The sequence below is a fragment of the Mustela putorius genome, unplaced genomic scaffold (assembly GCF_011764305.1).
Source record: "Mustela putorius furo isolate JIRA1106 unplaced genomic scaffold, ASM1176430v1.1 tig00003853_pilon_pilon_pilon, whole genome shotgun sequence".
NCBI classification, from domain to species: Eukaryota; Metazoa; Chordata; class Mammalia; order Carnivora; family Mustelidae; genus Mustela; species Mustela putorius.
This window is the reverse complement of record NW_025422005.1, coordinates 20,057,521-20,076,708: the sequence shown is the minus strand read 5'-3', so window position 1 is coordinate 20,076,708 and position 19,188 is coordinate 20,057,521. Positions and strand designations below refer to the sequence as shown.

The following is a 19,188-nucleotide window of genomic DNA, read 5'->3' as shown; positions in this document are numbered from 1 at the left end:
TTTTTTTGAAGTATTTATTTATTTGACAGAGATCACAGGTAGGCAGAGAAGCAGGCAGAGAGAGGAAGGGAAGCAGGCTCCCTGCAGAGCAGAGAGCCCGACGCGGGGCTCCATCCCAGAACCCTGGGATCATGACCTGAGCCGAAGGCAGAGGCTTTAATCCACTGAACCACCCAGGTGCCCCTTACATGTATTTTTAAAAAAATTTTGTATCTACAAATTTTAAAGCATTAAGGTAAGGTGGTTGATATTGGACCTAGTCTGGTGTGCCCCCTAGTAATACTTCCACAAACAAATTTTTCAGAATGTAAAAATGGAGGCCCAGAGAGATTAAGTAATTTAATTGTTCAAGAGGGAAAGCTTATCAGTGACAGCCTGGTTTCAAACTTTGTAGAGAGAGCACTTTCTGTCATTTTATGTCGCAACTCTCCCATTATGTAGATTCTGTCGATCAATTAGAAGTGCTTCCACTTGGATTACTGCCTCAGTCTTTCACCCCTTCATGTAGTATGTTCTCCACACTGCTGCCAGAGAGAGCTTTCTAAATGCAAATCCGATCATGTCGCTCTCTGGCCTCAATCTTAAATAGTTCCCAGTAGCCTTCAGCACACCCCAAGTGCTGTAGTGTGGCAGGCAAAGCTCTCTGTGCCTCGGCTTCCGTCTGCCTCATTAGCTTCATCACTCATGACTTCTTTTACTTCAGCCACACCAAGCTATTTGCTGTTCTTGGAGCATTGTTTGCCTCTGCGCACACTGCTGCCTCCATCCACAACTTCTTCTCTTACTAAATTTTTTGTCCTTTAAGACAGCCCCCCCCCAAAAAAAAGACAGCCCCCCCACTTTGTTTTGTTTTGTTTTTAAATAAAAGTACCCTTTCTTTTTTTAAAAATATGTTTTTTAAAGATTTTATTTATTTATTTGACAGGGATCACAAGTAGGCAAAGAGGCAGGCAGAGAGGGGGAAGCAGGCTCCCTGCTGAGCAGAGAGCCTGATGCGGGGCTCGATCCCAGGACCCTGAGATCATGACCTGAGCCGAAGGCAGAGGCCTAACCCGCTGAGCCACCCAGGCGCCCCAAAGATACCCTTTCTTAATGATATTCTCTGCTGTCAGCCTCATCCAGTCTGAGCTGGATGCTTTCATTAAAACCTTGAACTTAATGTTTTTTGGTTTTCTTTTTTAAAGATTTGCTTATTTGACAGAGACAGCAAGAAAGGGAACGCAGGCGGGGGGAGTAGGAAAGGAAGAAGCTGGCTCCTCACTGAGCAGGGAGCCCTATGTGGGGCTTGATCCCAGGACCTTGGGACCATGACCCTAGCTGAAGACAGATGCCTAACAACTGAGCCACCTAGGCACCCCGAACTTAATGTTCATAGTGACACCACAGAATATTTTTGTCCCCTTCAGTAGCTTTCAAGCTTCATGAGGGCAGGGCTTTGTTGAATTTATCCAGTGTGTGGCACAGTGCCTGATGTATAAGGTTCATGGAAGGAAGGGAGGGAGCAAAGGAAGGGAAGGAAGGAAAAAATAAGTGGAATCACTTCATGTAAGTCTAATATGTAGCTCGAAGTTGTCATTTGTTGGGGTGCCAGGTGGTTCAGTCATTAAATGTCTGCCTTTGGTTCAGATCATGATCCCATGCTCCTGGGATGGAGCCCCACATCAGGCTCCCTGCTCAGTGGAAAGCCTGCTTCTCCCTCTCCCACTTCCCCTTCTTGTGTTCCCTCTCTCGCTGTCTCTCTTTCTCCCCCTCTGTCAGATAAAAAAATAATAATAATTAAAAAATAAATGCTTAAAAAAAAGTTGTCATTTGTTTGCCAGATTCTCACCAGCTCTATCTGTATTTATAAAGGTAGGAAGGAAGGGAAAGAAAGAAAGGCAGAGAGGCTGGTGGATGGGTAAGTTGGTGGGGACAAAGTATTGGGAGGAGCAAGAAGCTGATTTGGTGGGGGAAGGAAAGTTTCAGAGGTTTATTAACATTTTAGGACTTAGGCCTGCAGATTTTAGTGAGAGCCTGGATTTCTTTCAAGCCTGGATGTGTGCTGATTTTCCTGACTTAACCTATTCTGACCGACCTTAGCCTTTTTAGAAGTGTGTCTCCTTTGGCTGGTAACTCTTATCATGATAATTTTTTTTAAAGATTTTTATTTATTTATTTGACAGAGAGAGAAAGCACATAAGCAATGGGGAGCTGCAGGCAGAGAAGCAACCTCCCTGCTGAGCAGGGAGCCCGATGTGGGGCTCGATCCCAGAATCCTGGGATCATGACCTGAGCCGAATGCACATGCCTAACCCACTGAGCCACCCAGGCACCCCAGTTTTTCTCTCTTTACATTGGAAGGTAAAAGCTTTGAGGTACATGAATAAAAGGGAGGTGGCAGGTAACTCATGTTGGTTGGGGTGACCTTGGTTTTCTTGTCTGTTTTTAATTTAAAAATTTTTGTTTCTTTTTAAAATTTTTTAAAATTGTATTTATTTATTTGAGAGAGAGAAAGAGAGCATGTACATTTGGGGGAGGAGCAGAGAGAGGAAGAGGCAGACTCCCCACTGAGCAGGGAGCCCAATGACTCAGGTCTCCATCCAGGACTCTAGAGTCATGACCTGAGCCAAAGGCCAGACGCTCAACTGACTGAGCCCCCCAGATACCCTGGTTTTTAATGTCTCACTGTGCTTTGTACCAGATTAGATCCCTGGCCATTTCCTACAAGAGTATATGTAGATCCTTTCTTGTGATCTGGTGAGCTACCAGGAATCTTAATTCTAAAATAGAGGTTGAGTTTGGGCTACTCAGATGGAGTTCTCTTCCCTCAGAAAGCAGTACTATAAGACTGGAGGGTCAGATATCTTCTCTGTCCTCACCTTCGCGAGGGCCAGAGCACAAGAGCTGCTAACTTCATTCGTTCGATTAATAGTTACTGAGCATTCTCTCTGTGCGTGGTGGTGGGCAGTAAGATTAGAGCTGATTGATCACCAGCCTTAAAGAATTCACAATCTAGTGGGAGAGCAAGTAAGAAAATCAGTCATTTTAATGCAGTGTGGTAGGGAAGGCATGCACTGGGTGTTATGGAAGTTTAAAGAGTGTGTAGGGAGGGACATCAACTCCTTTGGGGCAAGACATGTCAAGAGACGATTTCATTTGAACTCAGTCTTGGAAGACCTTAGACGTTGTTGGGGGCGGGTGGGTGGTCACACTGGGGCAAAAGTAGGGAGGCAAGGGAGAAAACATGATGCAATGGGGAGCCATGCGAGGGTCTGTGGGACTTGAGGGAAGGGTATGTATATATGAAGATGTGATAGGAGATGGGACTAGAGCCATATAAAGGGACCATATTGTGAATGACCTTTTCTGCTTCCCTAAATAAAAGGAATTATCAGTAGAAGTGTTTTCATTCATCCAGTGTTAAATGTTTAGTGTTTCTCTTACTGTTGTCTCTTGAGCAACTGAGTTTTATTGTGTTTTATTTCTTTGATTTGTTCTTTTTATGATACCTGAATTTGGAGTCCTCTTTCTTTTCATGCTTTAGATGAGTTCGCTTTGGGTACCATCTAGTCAAACCCCACACTCAGGCATTGTGGAATAGATGACGCATTCCTTTTAAGGCAGCTTGGAAGTAGGAGGATTTAAATGACCTTCAAAGACTAATGTCAGGCCCCCATGTCAATGTCACTGCAATTCATGCATGCATGGAGAGTAGGAAAGAGAACTTAATTATGGAGGAGGGGAATCGTAACCCTGCTTGAATGGGTAGTTGAAAGTCCTGGACCCGCCCCTTAGCCTCAAAAAAGGACTTTCTTACATTTGCTGCCAAAGAGGTCATAGGGAGAGCCCAGATAAATACCATCCTCCCTCTGGGGCGCGTGAGCCAGTCTTATTCTTTTGCTTCCACAGGTGCAGAATAGGTTCACCAAATAGTGTTCTGATCTCCATTGAACAGAATTTGGCATCTTACTGTCCTTCTCCAGAAAATCAATCCCTTTAAAGCATGGAACGTGGCAATTTTAGGTCAGCAGGCATTTAAAGACACCTTTTTAACTTTCAAGTGCTGGCCTAATAAGATACATTTTGTACAAAAATACCAGTGTTATCAAGATGAAACTTTAATCATTTAAATCCTGAAAGGAGCTAAGTTTTTGCTGCCAGTACACCTTTTACCTGTGAAATTACTTGTCTTTTAATGGTACTGTCCTGGAGGACTGTGATCATCATCAGATATCAGCTCCATTCTTCTGCTAACCTTTGGTGACTGTTCAGAATCCATAACAGTGTTTGGAGATGAAGGTACCAAGAGTGACCCATGTCACTATCCTTTCAGACCATAAAATAGCTTTCCATAGTTAGCCTGGATCACACCAGAAGTCAGCCTTATGTAGCCAGGAACTGCTCCAGCATGGCTACAGTCTGAATGACTGAAGGAGTTAGTCATAGTCACCCTCCTCCATTTCATTAATTTATTTTGGGAAGTGGTATCCGTGTGGCAGAGCAGTGTCTTTGGTACATTAATACAGGGTCTGAACAGGAAAATCTATTTCAGTGAAATCCTTGAGAGTTGCTGAAAACATATAATACTTCCTAGTACTTTATTTTTTCTTTTAAGATTTTATTTTTATGCCCACATCCAGCATGGGGCTTGAACACAACCCTGAGGTTGAGAGTCTAATGCTCAACTGACTGAGCCAAGCAGGCAGCCTGCTCCTTAGTACTTTAAGTAGAACTTTTTCTTTGGAGGGAAAGTGTTGTACAAACATGGCCCTGGTTGTTAACCTGTACAACGTAAATATTTATATAGTTCTTCCTGTGTCTAAAGTTTAGAGAAAGTTCTGTGTTAAACTAAATAAAATTTTATTTTTTCTAAATAGATATTCAGATCTTTTTATTTTATTTTGAGCAAGAGAGAGCATGCACCTGGGATGGCAGAGGAAGAGGGAGAGAGAACCCTAAGCAAGCTCCATGCCCAGCACTGAGCCCAACATGGGGCTTGATCTCACGATCCTGAGATCATGACCTGAGCTGTAGTCAGGAGTCGGTTGCCTAACTGACTGAGCCACCCACGCACTCCTCAGTAAGTGTTATTTTACAATAAGAATATATATTTAGGGTCACATGAGTGGCTCGGTCTGCTTGGGATTCTCTCTCTCCGTCTTCCTCTGTCTCTGCCACCCATGTGTGTGAGCGCTCTCTCTCTCTCTAAAAAACAATACTCAGGGGCACCTGGGTGGCTCAGTGGGTTAAGCCGCTGCCTTCCGCTCAGGTCATGATCTCAGAGTCCTGGGATCGAGTCCCGCATCGGGCTCTCTGCTCAGCAGGGAGCCTGCTTCCCTCTCTCTCTCTCTGCCTGCCTCTCTGTCTACTTGTGATCTCTCTCTGTCAAATAAATAAATAAAATATTAAAAAAAAAAAAGAAACTCAGTGATAGATTTTGGTAGGAGGTAGAAAAACAAAGTACAGTCTTCTTAATTCCTCATCTGTGTAAGCCTTTTCCCTCCATTTTAATAGAAGTTTTTCGGGTGCCTGGGTGGCTCAGTGGGTTAAGCCGCTGCCTTCGGCTCAGGTCATGATCTCAGGGTCCTGGGATCGAATCCCACATCGGGCTTTCTGCTCGGCAGGGAGCCTGCTTCCTCCTCTCTCTCTGCCTGCCTCTCTGCCTACTTGTGATCTCTCTCTGTCAAATAAATAAAATCTTTTAAAAAAAAAAATAATAGAAGTTTTTCAGGGCACAGACCATGGCAGAGCCCATTTTCAAAGCACTTCATAGAGATTTATCTTTGCAATTTATTTGCCCTTGGTTACCAAAAAAGAGTAAAAACCAAAGAACCAGATGGCTGCTGAGGGAAAATGTAACAGCAAACTTGAAGGGCTAGAGACCAGAGAGCAAGGAGAATGCTTCGGGTGGTCTTAGGGAGCTAAGATGGTAGTAACAGAATATAAATTAGGTAACAGAAAACTTAGGCTACATACTTAAAAGACATTCTTCTGACCAATTTTGGCTTGGAATTGTCTTTCTAAGTAATGCTTCTGTGAGGATACGAATGCCACAGAATTCATCTCTTGGCTTTTTGTCCCAGAAGGCACTAGAAACAGACCCTTTAACATGATATATGGCAGACAAGAAATACAAGTTCAGTTAGGGCAGGTGGTATTTAATTACCCCATTCTGTGGGAGTTGGGCTGTTCTCACTAAAATTTTTTGTAGGTGAAATCATAACAAAGATCCATAAGGTACAGCTTTGGTATATTTTTAAAAAGAGAACTCAGTTTCTTGTATTTTTCTAATGTCAGAGGTTAATTTAAAATATTAATGCTGAAAAGATTAATTTAAGATATTAAATCTAGGCAAGAATACATGTACATATTGTAATTACTTCCTTTTTACAATTAAAGTAATTGGATTATATTTAATGAGCTATTTACATTTAATAATTAAAAAATACTTATCTTTTCAGTATTCCCCATATGCAGAAAGAGATGGGGGAAAACACACTTCTGATATAATCATCTTTACTTGGGCTAAAAAGGGAAAACAACAATGCTTTTTTGGAAAAAGAGTCAGAAGAATATTATTTTAAAATAGACATACACAGTTTAGGAATTACCCATAGGAATGTGTTTTGGTTCATTGTAAAAGATAAAAGATTAGGTGCTTAAAAAAAAAAAAAAAAAAAAAGACAGTCCCTGATGACAAGATTTGATGAGCCAAACAGTGCACAGAGAATGAAACTTAAAGTGATTTTCAGGGACCCTGTAGATAAAAGTAACTCGTCAGAAGTGCCGGAACCCCAAATGCCTGGTTGTTTGAAAACAGGAGTTTGTTTGAAAAGCAGTAGCATCTGAGCATGTTATCTGAGGCTGGCACTTTAAATGAGCCAGTGTTTATGTTGTTTAAAGTGAAAGATGTGAAGCCCCTGAGCAGCTGGCTAAAATTGGGTATAGAGGGGGAGAAAGCAGTGTGTTATCCTCATTAACACCATTTCAGTTGGAGGGTAAATATGTCAGGCAGGCTTTCTTGTGTTAGCATGCAGTCTTTTTTTCAAGGGAAAAGAAACTAGTCTGGGTTTGGTGGCACTTGTATGTGAAAATGAGAAATACGAGCATGTTTGTCTAACTTCTTGGTTTGGGTGTTTTGTGAAGAGTCAGTGTGATGTCATGGCAAAGGCATAAACTTTTGACAGGGTTGGACCTGAGTTTTAAAAGCTGACTGCATGACTTTGATGAAGTTACAGGACTGTTCTTAGTTTTAGTTCTCTCACCTGTAAAATCAGAACACTAGTACTTACCTTACAGTACTGTTTTGAGGATTAGAGATATATAAGGAAATGTGAATAAATACCTGGCATGTTTTAGAATTCAGCAAACATTTATTGAAGAGACATTATAATAATACAGAGATATTTGAAGAATCCCACCCTTAGCTGCTGCTGTTACTACCTACTCCTGTTAAGTTTAAAGATACTTTGTTTTTCTGTTCCCATATTCAAAGAATTGTACACTCCAAAAATCTGTACTACAAAATAGAATGTAGTGATTGCCATGAAAAAGGTTCCACATACCTCTTTGGCGCTTTTGGAAAGGGAAAAATGACTTCAGACTCGAAGAGTCAAGGAAGGCTTCTTAGAAGTGGTGACATTTGCCTTGGGCCTTTAAGATGAAAGAAGTTTTTAAAAAGAAATGCCACAATCCAGATAATAGTCCCTTTGAGATTGTTTTTCTCTCAGAGTACATAAAGTGAAAATACTGAATTGATTCTTTACTATGATTTGGAATACTGATATCCTTTATCTTAATCTTTAAAATTGGCATAATATGGGACACCTGGGTGGCTCAGTTGGTTAAGCAGCTGCCTTCGGCTCAGGTCATGATCCCAGTGTCCTGGGATCGAGTCCCACATCGGGCTCCTTGCTCGTCAGAGAGCCTGCTTCTCCCTCTGCCTCTGCCTGCCATTCTGTCTGCCTGTGCTCGCTCTCTCTCTCTCTCTGATAAATAAATAAAATCTTAAAAAAAAAAAAAATGGCATAATATAAGCAGAGGCCATCCATTTCTTCCCCAGCATTTGTTTCCACACTCCAAGAGAGCCTGTCTCAGAAGGTAAGAGATCCACCCACTACTTGGCCTCCACTGAGACCAAAGAAAAGAGGACCAATTAGGAGAGCCCTTTGTGCACTGTTCAATGCTGTTTTGTTTTTTTTTTTAATTTTTAATTTTTTATAAACATATATTTTTATCCCCCAGGGGTACAGGTCTGTGAATCACCAGGTTTACACACTTCACAGCACTCACCAAAGCACATGCCCTCCCCAATGTCCATAATCCCACCCCTTTCTTCCAAACCCCCTCCCCCCAGCAACCCTCAGTTTATTTTGTGAGATTAAGAGTCACTTATGGTTTGTCTGTGTTCAATGCTGTTTAATCTGACCTGCTGTCCTTAAATTATTTCATTACTGCTGGGAGGTAAGTCTAAACAAACTCTGCATTTCTTTGAATTAATAGTAATGAGAGCTGTCAGTTACTGAGTACCTACTGGGTGTTAGATATCCCTTTAGAAGGCTCACATCTGTTATCTTATTTTTCTCTTTAGGACCATTGTATGAGGTAGGTTTTATTTTTCCCATTGTACAGATGAGGTTTGGAGAAATTAACCAGTGCAAAATCATGTAACTAGTGGCTTAGGAAATCCTTGAATTTCTTGGCGGATCATGCCTCTGGGTTCACCAAGCTATATTGATTTTTGAAGGTGGTAGGTACCTATATGAGTAGGAGCTTTAAGAAAAGAACTTTCTATCATTGCTCTCAATTCTTTTTTTTTTTTTTTTTTTTTTTTTTTTTAAAGATTTTATTTATTTATTTGACAGAGAGAAATTACAAGTACACTGAGAGGCAGGCAGAGAGAGAGAGGAAGGGAAGCAGGCTCCCTGCTGAGCAGAGAGCCCGATGCGGGACTCGATCCCAGGACCCTGAGATCATGACCTGAGCCGAAGGCAGCGGCTTAACCCACTGAGCCACCCAGGCGCCCCCATTGCTCTCAATTCTGATCATTCAAAAAATTAATTAAATGTTATCCAGATATGTCACATGCTTATAGTGATGGTGTGCTACCTGTTGGCAGTGCTTTCTTTGATTTTGTTTGATTTCCGGACACCTGTTTTTTCCTGTTCCTAAAAGTACTCCATAGTACATACTTGAAGATAAATTGAAATTAACCTGACTTTAAGAATTTTATAATACTTCTTTACTGTTGAGGGCCTTGCAAAATACAGTGGAAATCAACCCTGACCTAAACAGGAAGCACAGGGCTGTGATCCCTGTGAGAAGGAAAATAGGGGAGGCAAGCACTGTGATTACCTTGGCTTTCTCTCTAGATGTCTCTTCTAATCATGGAGCAGGGAGGGCGATTCCTAGCAGAGCACACCAGTCTTTGCTGAACTGAAGAGACATTATAGTTCAAGGAAAGCTAAAGCAACTGAAAGCTGTGAGGATGAGTTCTGGAAAGGGGGAAGAGATAAAGACGAACTGCCTAGAAATCTCAGAGTCTCCTTGAATCGTTGCTGACCCCACACATGACTGGGGTCACCCTGAGGGAGATTGGGGAGGAAAGAGTGACCAGGAAGATGTGAGTTAACTGGTTCCCAGAGCAGGGAGGTGTTTGAGTTCCTACCAGCCAGAGTGGAAAGCCCATGCTGTGCTCGGTGGGAGCGTCCAGTATTGATCACAGGGGACCATATCTTTGCCCTGGGGCTAAAATATCCATAGAGTATAGGCTACCCTAGAGCCACCCTAACAAAGCTTAAAAACAAGCCTCACACGTACTAAACTGAACCAAAAGTAACTTAACTGCCTACCAGAATAAAGTCCAACACATTTGAAACCAAGACAACAATACTAGATATTTAGCCTTGTAAAATCATGTCTGCTATCCAATCAGAAGTTACCATATTTACCAGGAAATGTGGTCCATAACTAGGAGAAAAATCAGTACAAACAGAAATGACAGAGATGATGGAATTAGCAAAATAAGGATGTTAAAACAGCGATTATAACTATGTTCAAGTATATAAAGGAAAATTAGAACATACTAATTAGGACATAAATATTGTAGCCTTCCAAATAATCAGTGGAGTAAGGTTCCACACTCTCATTGTTATTATCTTTATTCTTCCTGTGGTATTGATGGTTTGGTGAAATTTTGAATATTCTCTTAAAAGTCTAAGTTCAAGAATCATCCATAGCATTTTTGGGTTGGAGAGACCTTTTATAAGTCATCTTGTCTGCCCTCTCATAATACAGAAAAAGTATATTTCATTGATTCTGAGATGTATGTTTTCTCCACATTTTAACATCTTTTGAATCTTAACACATCTCATACATGTCACAATCAAAGTGGCATCTTAGATTTGAAGAAGTGTGGTAAAACAAGCCCATTAGAATTGTGACCTTTCCATAAATTCTTAGTGGTAGAGTTCAAGACTTCTGCTTATATTACCCCCGCCCCCGCTAGAAAACCTTCCTTCTTTATTATTACTTTTTAAATGTTTGAGATGTATTTTTTTTAAGATTTTATTTTTTTAAGTTTTTTTTTTTTTTTTTTTTTTTTTTGACGGACAGAGATCACAAGTAGGCAGAGAGGCAGGCAGAGAGAGAGGAAGGGAAGCAGGCTCCCTGCTGAGCAGAGAGCCTGATGTGGGGCTCCATCCTAGGTCCCTAGGATCATGACCTGAGCTGAAGGCAGAGGCTTTAATCCACTGAGCCACCCAGGCGCCCCTAAGATTTTATTTTTAGTAACTTCTTTCCCCTAGTGTGGGGCTTGAACTCACAACTCCAAGATCAAGAAGTACATGCTCTACCAACTGAGCCAGCCAGATGCCCCAGATCTATTTTGTTTTTTAAAGATTTTATTTATTTATTTGACAGACAAAGATTACAAGTAGGCAGAGAGAGAGGAAGAAGTAGGCTCCCTGATGAGCAGGGGCTCGATCCCAGGACCCTGGGATTATGACCCGAGCCAAAGGCAGAGGCTTTAACCCACTGAGCCACCCAGGCGCCCCTCCAGATCTGTTTTTTAAATTAAGTTTTTAATTTTAATTCCAGTATAGTTAACATACAGTGTTATATTAGTTTCAGGTGTATAGCATAGCAATTCAACAGTTCTATACATTACTCAGGATTCATCATGATAAGGGTTCTGCTCTTGGTTATATCCAAATCCTGCCCAGATCTTTATTCCCAGAAGTCCGTACAGTCCCTTCAGTTTACAGTGATCTTTTCATGCTTTCTTTCTTTTTTTTTTTTTTTTTAAAGATTTTATTTATTTATTTGAGAGAGAGAGAGAGCATGAGAGGAAAGAGGTTAGCGGGAGAAGCAGACTCCCTGCCGAGCAGGGAGCCCGATGTGGGACTTGATCGCAGGACTCCAGGATCATGACCTGAGCCGAAGGCAGTTGCTCAACTAACTAAGCCACCCAGGCGCCCCTCTTTTCATCCTTTCTGTTGTCATCATTGAATACATCATTCATTTGATAACTGAACTTCCGTTTATTTGCTATATTGTTACTTACCTGTGGTCTTATCTGTCTTCTCAATTAAATTATAAGCTCATAGAGTCAGGGGACAGATTTATACTTCTTTGTGTCTTTTAGTGTCTACTTGATAAATATTCATTGATTGATAAGGGTACTATAATTAAGTATTAATACAACTTGAAACTTATTAATAGTTTTGTTTAATGGCTGAGAGAACCACATATCAAACATTTGGAACAGTACCTTGTACATGGTTAAATGCTTAGTACATGTAGAAGTAGTACTTAAACTACTACTACTATTACTATTACTACAACAATCACTACAGCTTTTTTTTTTTTTTTTAAGTAAGCTGTATGTCCAATGTGGGGTTTGAACTCACAGCCCCAAGATAAAGAGTCACATGCTCTACCAAATGAGGCAGCCAGGTACCCATCTCCATGACTATTATTATTATTATTTTGTGGGGTGCACTGTGTTAAGCATTTTATATATGCATTATTTCACGTTTCTTCACAACAACCTTACAAACTAGGAATCATTATGCTATAGCAGACTCGGAAACAAGAGATTTCACTGCTTGTCAAGGTCCCAAAGCTAAAATTTGGAATAGTGAGTTGAAACCCGTCCCTCTGTGTCGTGCTGTCCATACTCTTGCTGTTCTACATCACTGCTGATTAGGTTTTGAGGGTTTGGGTGACTGCCTAGTAAACTGAGGGTAGAAAGAAAAGAATGGGTACTTACTTTCCTTTTGCTCAAGGACTTTTCCCTATAAATGTCATCTTTTGAGTGAACAGACCTTGTGAGAGGAAGTAGATATACAGTTGCCCTTTGCTGCTAACTCTTAGTTGCTGGCGGCTTGGCCATTAGTGACAGATGAGTGTGTGACACTTCTTCAGGAATGAATTCTTGTTACAGCTGGCAGAGTAGAACAGTTGTTATGGAATTGCATGGCAGTTTGCTCCATAATTCCACTCCTGGTGCTCAGATGCGGTTGTGATTTCTAGGTCTCTCTCTTACTTAGGCTGGTGTATTAACAGTCCCATCTGGGTCTGCTGCTTCTGCCTGCTCCATGACCACACGGTGTGTTTGTGTGTTGCTCTGAGCTGTCAGCAGAACATTTTGCTGAATCCCCTTTTTTGTTGTTGCTCTGCAACCTTTTTTCCCCTGGCCTTTCTCAGTTGTGTAAAGTCAGTTTCTTTTTCGGCATTTCCAGGCATTTCCATCCCAGAGAGGGAGCCGCTACCCCAGAGAGAAGCTTGAAATATGAAGTGAGGCACCATAGAGATTACAATGAAGAGTTAGGGGTGCCTGGCTGACTTGGTCAGAAGAGCGTGCAACTCTTGATCTCAGGGTTGTGAGTTTGAGCCCCACATTGGGTATAGAGATTACTTAAAAATAAAATCTTTAAAAAAACAAAATAAATAAAAATGAATGAGTAGACAGCTGGCAGGATGTCAGTGCCTGATATGTGATTCAGTTCTGAATGTCTCCTTCCTCCCTCTTTTTCAAACACACCTCTGTATCTAATTTACCAGTGGTTGCTCCAGTGACTTCTCTGTAGGGATCTTAACCTAGTATAGTACTCACTGCTACTTGTAAGAACCAGGAAAAAAAGGTTACACTTAGCCCCATCCTTTTTACCTTTGTATAAGGTAGTAAAGTGGGATTAGATATTTTTCTGGAAAAACCAACAGTGTATTCCCATATGTAGTATAAGTCTGGGTACTTAGAGAGGAATGCTTTTTTTTTTTTTTTTTTTTTTAAGATTTGTTTTATTTATTTATTTAAAAAGATTTTATTTGGGCGCCTGGGTGGCTCAGTGGTTGAGCCGACCGCTTCCCCCCCTCTCTCTGACTGCCTCTCTGCCTACTTGTGATCTCTCTTTCTCTTTCAAATAAATAAATAAATAAAATATTTTTTAAAGAAGATTTTATTTATTTATTTGACAGAGAGAGACACAGTGAGAGAGAGAGTACAAGCAGGAGGAGTGGGAGAGGGAGAAACCTGTTTCCTGCTGAGCAGGGAGCCCTATGAGGGGCATGATCTCAGAAGCCTGGGATCATGACCTGAGCCGAAGGCAGACACTTCATGACTAAGCCACCCAGGCACCCTATTTATTTATTTTAGAGAGAGAGAGAAAAAGAGAGACCATTTGCATAAGCAGGGGGAGGGGCAGGGAGAGGGAGGGAGAATCTCAAGCACCACACTGAGCCCCATGTGGGGTTCTATCTCACAACCCCAAGATCATGACCTGAGTGGAATCAAGAGTCAGTCACTTAACTGACTGAGCCACCCAGGTGTCCCAAGAGAAATGCATTTTGTATCTATCCTCTTACCTCAGATTTTTAGGGACCACTAACTAGAAATCTATCTCTCTCTCTTTTAAGATTTTATTTATTTGTGGGAAAGAGTGTGTGTATCAGCAGGCAGAGGGAGAAGCAGACTTTCCACCAAGCAGGGAGCCTGACATGGGACTCAATCCCAGAACCCTGGGACCATGACCCCAGCCGAAGGCAGACACCTAACCTACTGAGTCATCCAGGCACCCTTGGAGATCATTATCATTCTGTCATGGGAGATAAATAAAAAAGGAAGCTGTTATAAATGTAGGATTCTTGGGATGCCTGGGCAGCTCAGTTGGTTAAGCTGCTGCCTCCGGCTCCGGTCGTGATCCCAGGGTCCTGGGATCGAGTCCCGCATTGGGCTCCTTGCTCGGCGGGGAGCCTGCTTCTCTGCCTGCTTGTGTGTACTCTCTCTCTCTATCTCTGGCAAATAAACAAAATCTTTTAAAAAAATAAAAATAAAATAAAATAAATGTAGGATTCTTTACTGGGGCTTATATGAGTTATTGGCATGTTTCTAATCTTGGCTCTAAATGAATTGTAGAGGTTTGATTTTTTTTTTTTTTAAGATTTTATTTATTTGAGAGAGAACGGTCTAGCACAAACTGGGGAGCAGCAGAGAGAGAGGGAGAACAGCCTCCCAACTGAGCAAGGAGCCCGATGCGGGACTCGATACCAGGGTCCTGGGATCATGACTGGAGCCAAAGGCAGATGCCCAATGGACTGAGCCACCCAGGCACCCTGATATTTTGTTTTGTTTTGTGTGTTAGGTATTTGTTTTTCAGAGCAGCTTAGTTGTTTTTCATGTTAAACTTCTGTGCAATTTTTTTTCTTTCCAGTTTTTTATTTGAATTCTAGTTAGTTAAACTCCTGTGTGAATTTAATGCTGAATTAATGGCTGTAGCTGAAAGAAATCTGGTACTTGAGTACCCACAAATACCAGGGGTAAGATTTCTCTGTTTCTGAGTAAAATCATTCAAAATTTATATGTATTCAATCAGTAAAAGTAAGCCCATTTCGATGAATAGTTTGGAGTATTTCAGACCATTGCAATTTGATGAATTGAGTATTGCTAGAAATTGGCATTAGATTGGAAATGTGAAATGAACTTTGTGTTTGTAACTGAAAGTCATCAGTGATAACATTTTTGATCCTATGTATTGTAAGTGGATAGGTTAACAGGGAACCTGGGGGGGGATAGAGATGTAAGAAATATTTTATGTGAGTAAATCTTTTCTTTGGAGACCGGAATACTTTGGAAAAAAATTTCAATTTAATACACATCTTTTGAGCATTTTTTTAGTGTAGCCCAAAGCTGAACTAGAAGAATGAATTGAAATTTTTTCCCCATTTGCCCGTCATCATTAGATTAAGAACTAGAATCCAGGTTTCTTCCTCTACTGTTTAAGTGTATTTTCTGGGGTGCCTGGGTGGCACAGGGAGTTGGGCCTTTGCTTTTGGCTGGGGTCAGGGTCTCAGGGTTCTGGGATTGAGCCCTGCACTGGGCTCTCTGCTCAGCGGGGAGCCTACTTTACCCTCTCTCTTTGCCTGCCTCTCTGCCTGCTTGTAATCTCTCTCTCTAATAAGTAAATAAAATCTTAAAAAAAAATAAATGTATTTTCTTTTGGACAACCAGACGATCACACTGGAAAAAAAAAAAAGCCTCATTTTGGCCATTTAAGAGGCCAAAAAGGGATTCCCCCCAGTTTTAGGCTTAAGAGCAGAGCTATGATTAGAGCCTAAAGAGTAATAAAGGTAAGAACAAAAGGTGGTATTGCCCCCAAAAGGTAATAGAAAGTTATGGAATTACCAGATGTGAATGGTTCTTGATAGATGTACAGTGTGCTCAAGGAGTAAAATACTGGAATTCAGAAGTCGTGTTTCCTGGGCCACTTTCCCCAGACCAAATCAAGACAAGAAGGAGCCTTAGATTTATTGAATGTAGGTTCATAGCCATTGTCATTACTTTAGGAAATTGGAAATTTCTCCTGGTTTTAGATCACAAGTAAGCCTTTTTTGTTTCTCTGTCCACTATTCGAACTCCATTCCTGTCTCGCTGTCTCTTTTAGACATTGCTCTAGTGACCTAAACTGATTTGTAATTCCTTGTGTTTGGAGGGAGTCTAGTTATATTTGTAGGTTCAGCCTCACCCTGTATTTCAGCAGGAAGTGGGCGGGTGCTTAAGTCTATAATGAGGCATTTTTCCTTGTGGTTGCTGCATGGTAGTGAGGACTGCTGTATGCAACAGTAAATTCATACTTCTTTAAACATTTTAGTAGACAGATTTAGATTACAGTAAGCCTGTGTGTTGTCTGTCATTTTGAAATAAAATTATTTGACTTTTCAATTGAAATTTTTGCACCCCTGTGGAATGCATATTCTTTAACATAAAGAAGTTTGTTTATTGAAAGAGGAAACTGGTCTACAAAGTAAAGCTCTTCTCATATGCCCCCATCCAAAGTGCTGTTAACTACAGAACAGTGGGAAATGCTGAAGTGAAAGCAGAAGTCCTAATTGCCACACATATAACATCCCCACATGTTTGCATCCCCTGCTACTGCTGATCAGCATTTTGGGGGAGGGGGAGTGTTTCAAAGAGGAACTGCCTTGAGAAGCATTTCTGTTGTTATGGTTATTGCTATAGCTCAGATACACTTACTTTTGGATGCAACCTAAGAAATTTGCAGGTGCTATCAGTGACCTTGGCTATAAATGAAGTATTATATATTTATTTATAATAAACGGCTAGTAATAAATATTACTGCCAGAATGAGCAGTCATCTGTCTTCTTTCCTGGTGGTGACAGGAATTCAGAGTGGGATACAAATGAGTGTGTCCTGTCTCAACATGTAGCCTTCCTTCATTACCTTCTACCTCCCTCTCAGTCTTTCTCACCTCACTGCACTTCAGCCTCAGGGTGTTGGGATCAGAGTTGTAAGAATGTAGGGCAGATCTCAAAGTCTCCTTTTGACTTTGCACTGACCACATACGATATATAAATATTTCATGATAACTTCTAATTTACAGATTTGTGGAACCTTACTGTGGAAGAGACCTGAGAGAACACCTCATCCAGTTTCCACTTCAAAGCTTGAATCCCACCATGGTACTGACAGTCTAGACTGGTCCATATGCTGCCAGGCCGTGGCTAGGGAGGGATGCCTAAAGTCTTCTGTTTGTTCTCAGACTCATTCTCAAGTCCCTTAGGCTGAAAATAGCCAGGAGTAAAGATGGGGTTGCTGCTGAGTCTGGCTGCATGTCTGGAACTATTCCAGAGCCAATTTTTTCTTTAGACTTACTTGGGTAGCCAACTCCCAGATCAGTCTGGGAGCCTCCCAGGGTGTAAATAACTTAACCTCAGGACTCTGTCTGGAACATCCTTTGGACCATTCTGTATCCTGTAGGTCCTAGTAACTAGATGGATCTAGATCTGGAGAAAGATTTGATTCATAGCTATAATCCATCCCTCTCTACATTTCTTAAACCTGCCTCTAGCCTTGTGTTCAAAATGCAGTGGAGGTTGGATATTGGATGTTGGTCAGTGAGGAGGTTATGGCAACTTAGGTAGGAGCAAATCTAGGAATTTTAGAACTTCTTAAAAATCATCTGACTTAGTCCCTTTATTTTGCTGATGAAGCAGCTGAAGCCCAGAGTGAGAATTACATTATCTTTGGTTTAGAAGGCATTGTAGAAGTCATCTAGTCTGACCTCTCAACATCAGCATCTTACAATCTGGGAATATCTCCCCCAGCATTCTTGATAGCTGGTCATCCAGGGGATTGTCCTGCGAACTCATAACCTCTGAAGAAAACCTATTCTGATATAGAACAGCTCTAAGCAAAAGGAACTAACTAAATTGACATCTATTTCCCTGTAACTTTTATCTTCTCAGTGGTTCTAATTCCTTTCCTATGTAACATCTCCCAAGGTGTAAGACCTCAGATCCCCAAATTAGCAGATATCAGCATATAGTTTCCCTAATCAGAGTAAAATAGAACTGAAAAAGAACTTGATTGATACTATGAAGACAGGTCATTCACTCTTTTTTTTTTTTAAAAGATTTTATTTATTTATTTGACAGAGAGAGAGATCACAAGTAGGCAGGCAGGCAGAGAGGGGGGAGGAAGCAAGGCTCCCTGCTGAGCAGAGAGCCCATTGCGGATGGCTCGATCCCAGGACCCTGAGATCATGACCTGAGCTGAAGGCAGCCTTGTAACCCACTGAGCCACCCAGGCGCCCCCAGGTCATTCACTCTTTCATGGATCCAAAATTTCTTTTTCCAGCTGAGAACCACTGCCTTCTTAGATTTCTTTACTTTCTCTTCTGTCACTGGCACTAACATTTACCCTTTTTCATGGTACTTTTAATAAAGAAACATACGTTTTATCACTTTGTGAATATACCTGTGTTCCAGAGTATCAGGAGAAAGCAAATAGGACTGGAAAGGGCAGACTCACCCCTGCAAACTGGCTTCTCCGTTCATATTGGCTAGCCGTAGTTGACCTCTCCATTTCTATTGTCTTTTTCTTAGCCTGTGAGGAGTCCTAACTGATCTGTTTACCTCCAGCCTTCTCCTGCCCAAATATAACATCTTTGCTTCTGTTAGAATGATTTGTCTAAATGCAAATTTGACCATGTCACTTCCTTGATTCAGTGGTTTCTAAACACCCAGTACTCTACAAGTTTTCCACTAAATGACTACTGATGATAGAGGAGCCTTTCTCAACTGGATTTCCATGAGAGAATTAAACCCTAATGCCATTAGGCATCCATTGTATGTAATGTATTAACTTTTTCTCCAATGCATCTGGAATGGTGCTAGTTATGTATAGTCTTGAGGAGAATTGAGAAAATAGTCACTCTAATCATTTTCTTTGTTCTGTGGATCAGATGAGGAACTGAGTGTGAAAGAGTGGGGAGAGAATGTATGTTCTTCAGGAGATCCAGAAGCCTGGCTGGGAGCAACCTCAAAGAAAAACAAAACAAAACAAAACACACTAAATGTCATAAAAGTTTAGGGTTTCATCTTTAAATTTGTGTGACTATTGCATTCTACCACATAGAATGTCCATAGTTAAAGGTGTTTAAAAAATATTTGTGAATGAACGTACTGATTTTATAGGAAGGTTTCCTAGGGCCCATGGAACTACATATATAACTACCTTTTTTCTCTTAGCCCTGTAGTGGACATTTTATATGTGTTAAATTACTTAATGTCTCTAGGAAACTTGCCCAAGATTGTACAGCTAGTAAGGTGTCAGAGTCCAGGTACTAACCCAAGTATGTTTCAACTCCACAGCTTGAAGCTGAATTGAGTCAAGAGCCTTAGAAGTTTTT

General features: G+C 41.1%; 1 protein-coding gene across 2 annotated transcripts in view; it reads left to right on the top strand.

The window, feature by feature from the left end:
- WASF2 (WASP family member 2) overlaps positions 1-19,188 on the top strand; it is a 75,893-nt gene that overhangs the window by 32,331 nt on the left and 24,374 nt on the right. Inside the window, exon 1 of one of the 2 annotated variants that reach the window (XM_013047143.2) lies at positions 8,979-8,998. The exons of the other annotated variant lie outside the window; for it this stretch is intronic. The gene's annotated coding sequence lies outside the window, so the exon portion shown is untranslated. Of the gene's footprint in view, positions 1-8,978; positions 8,999-19,188 lie in introns of those variants that run through there. 2 annotated transcript variants of the gene reach the window in all.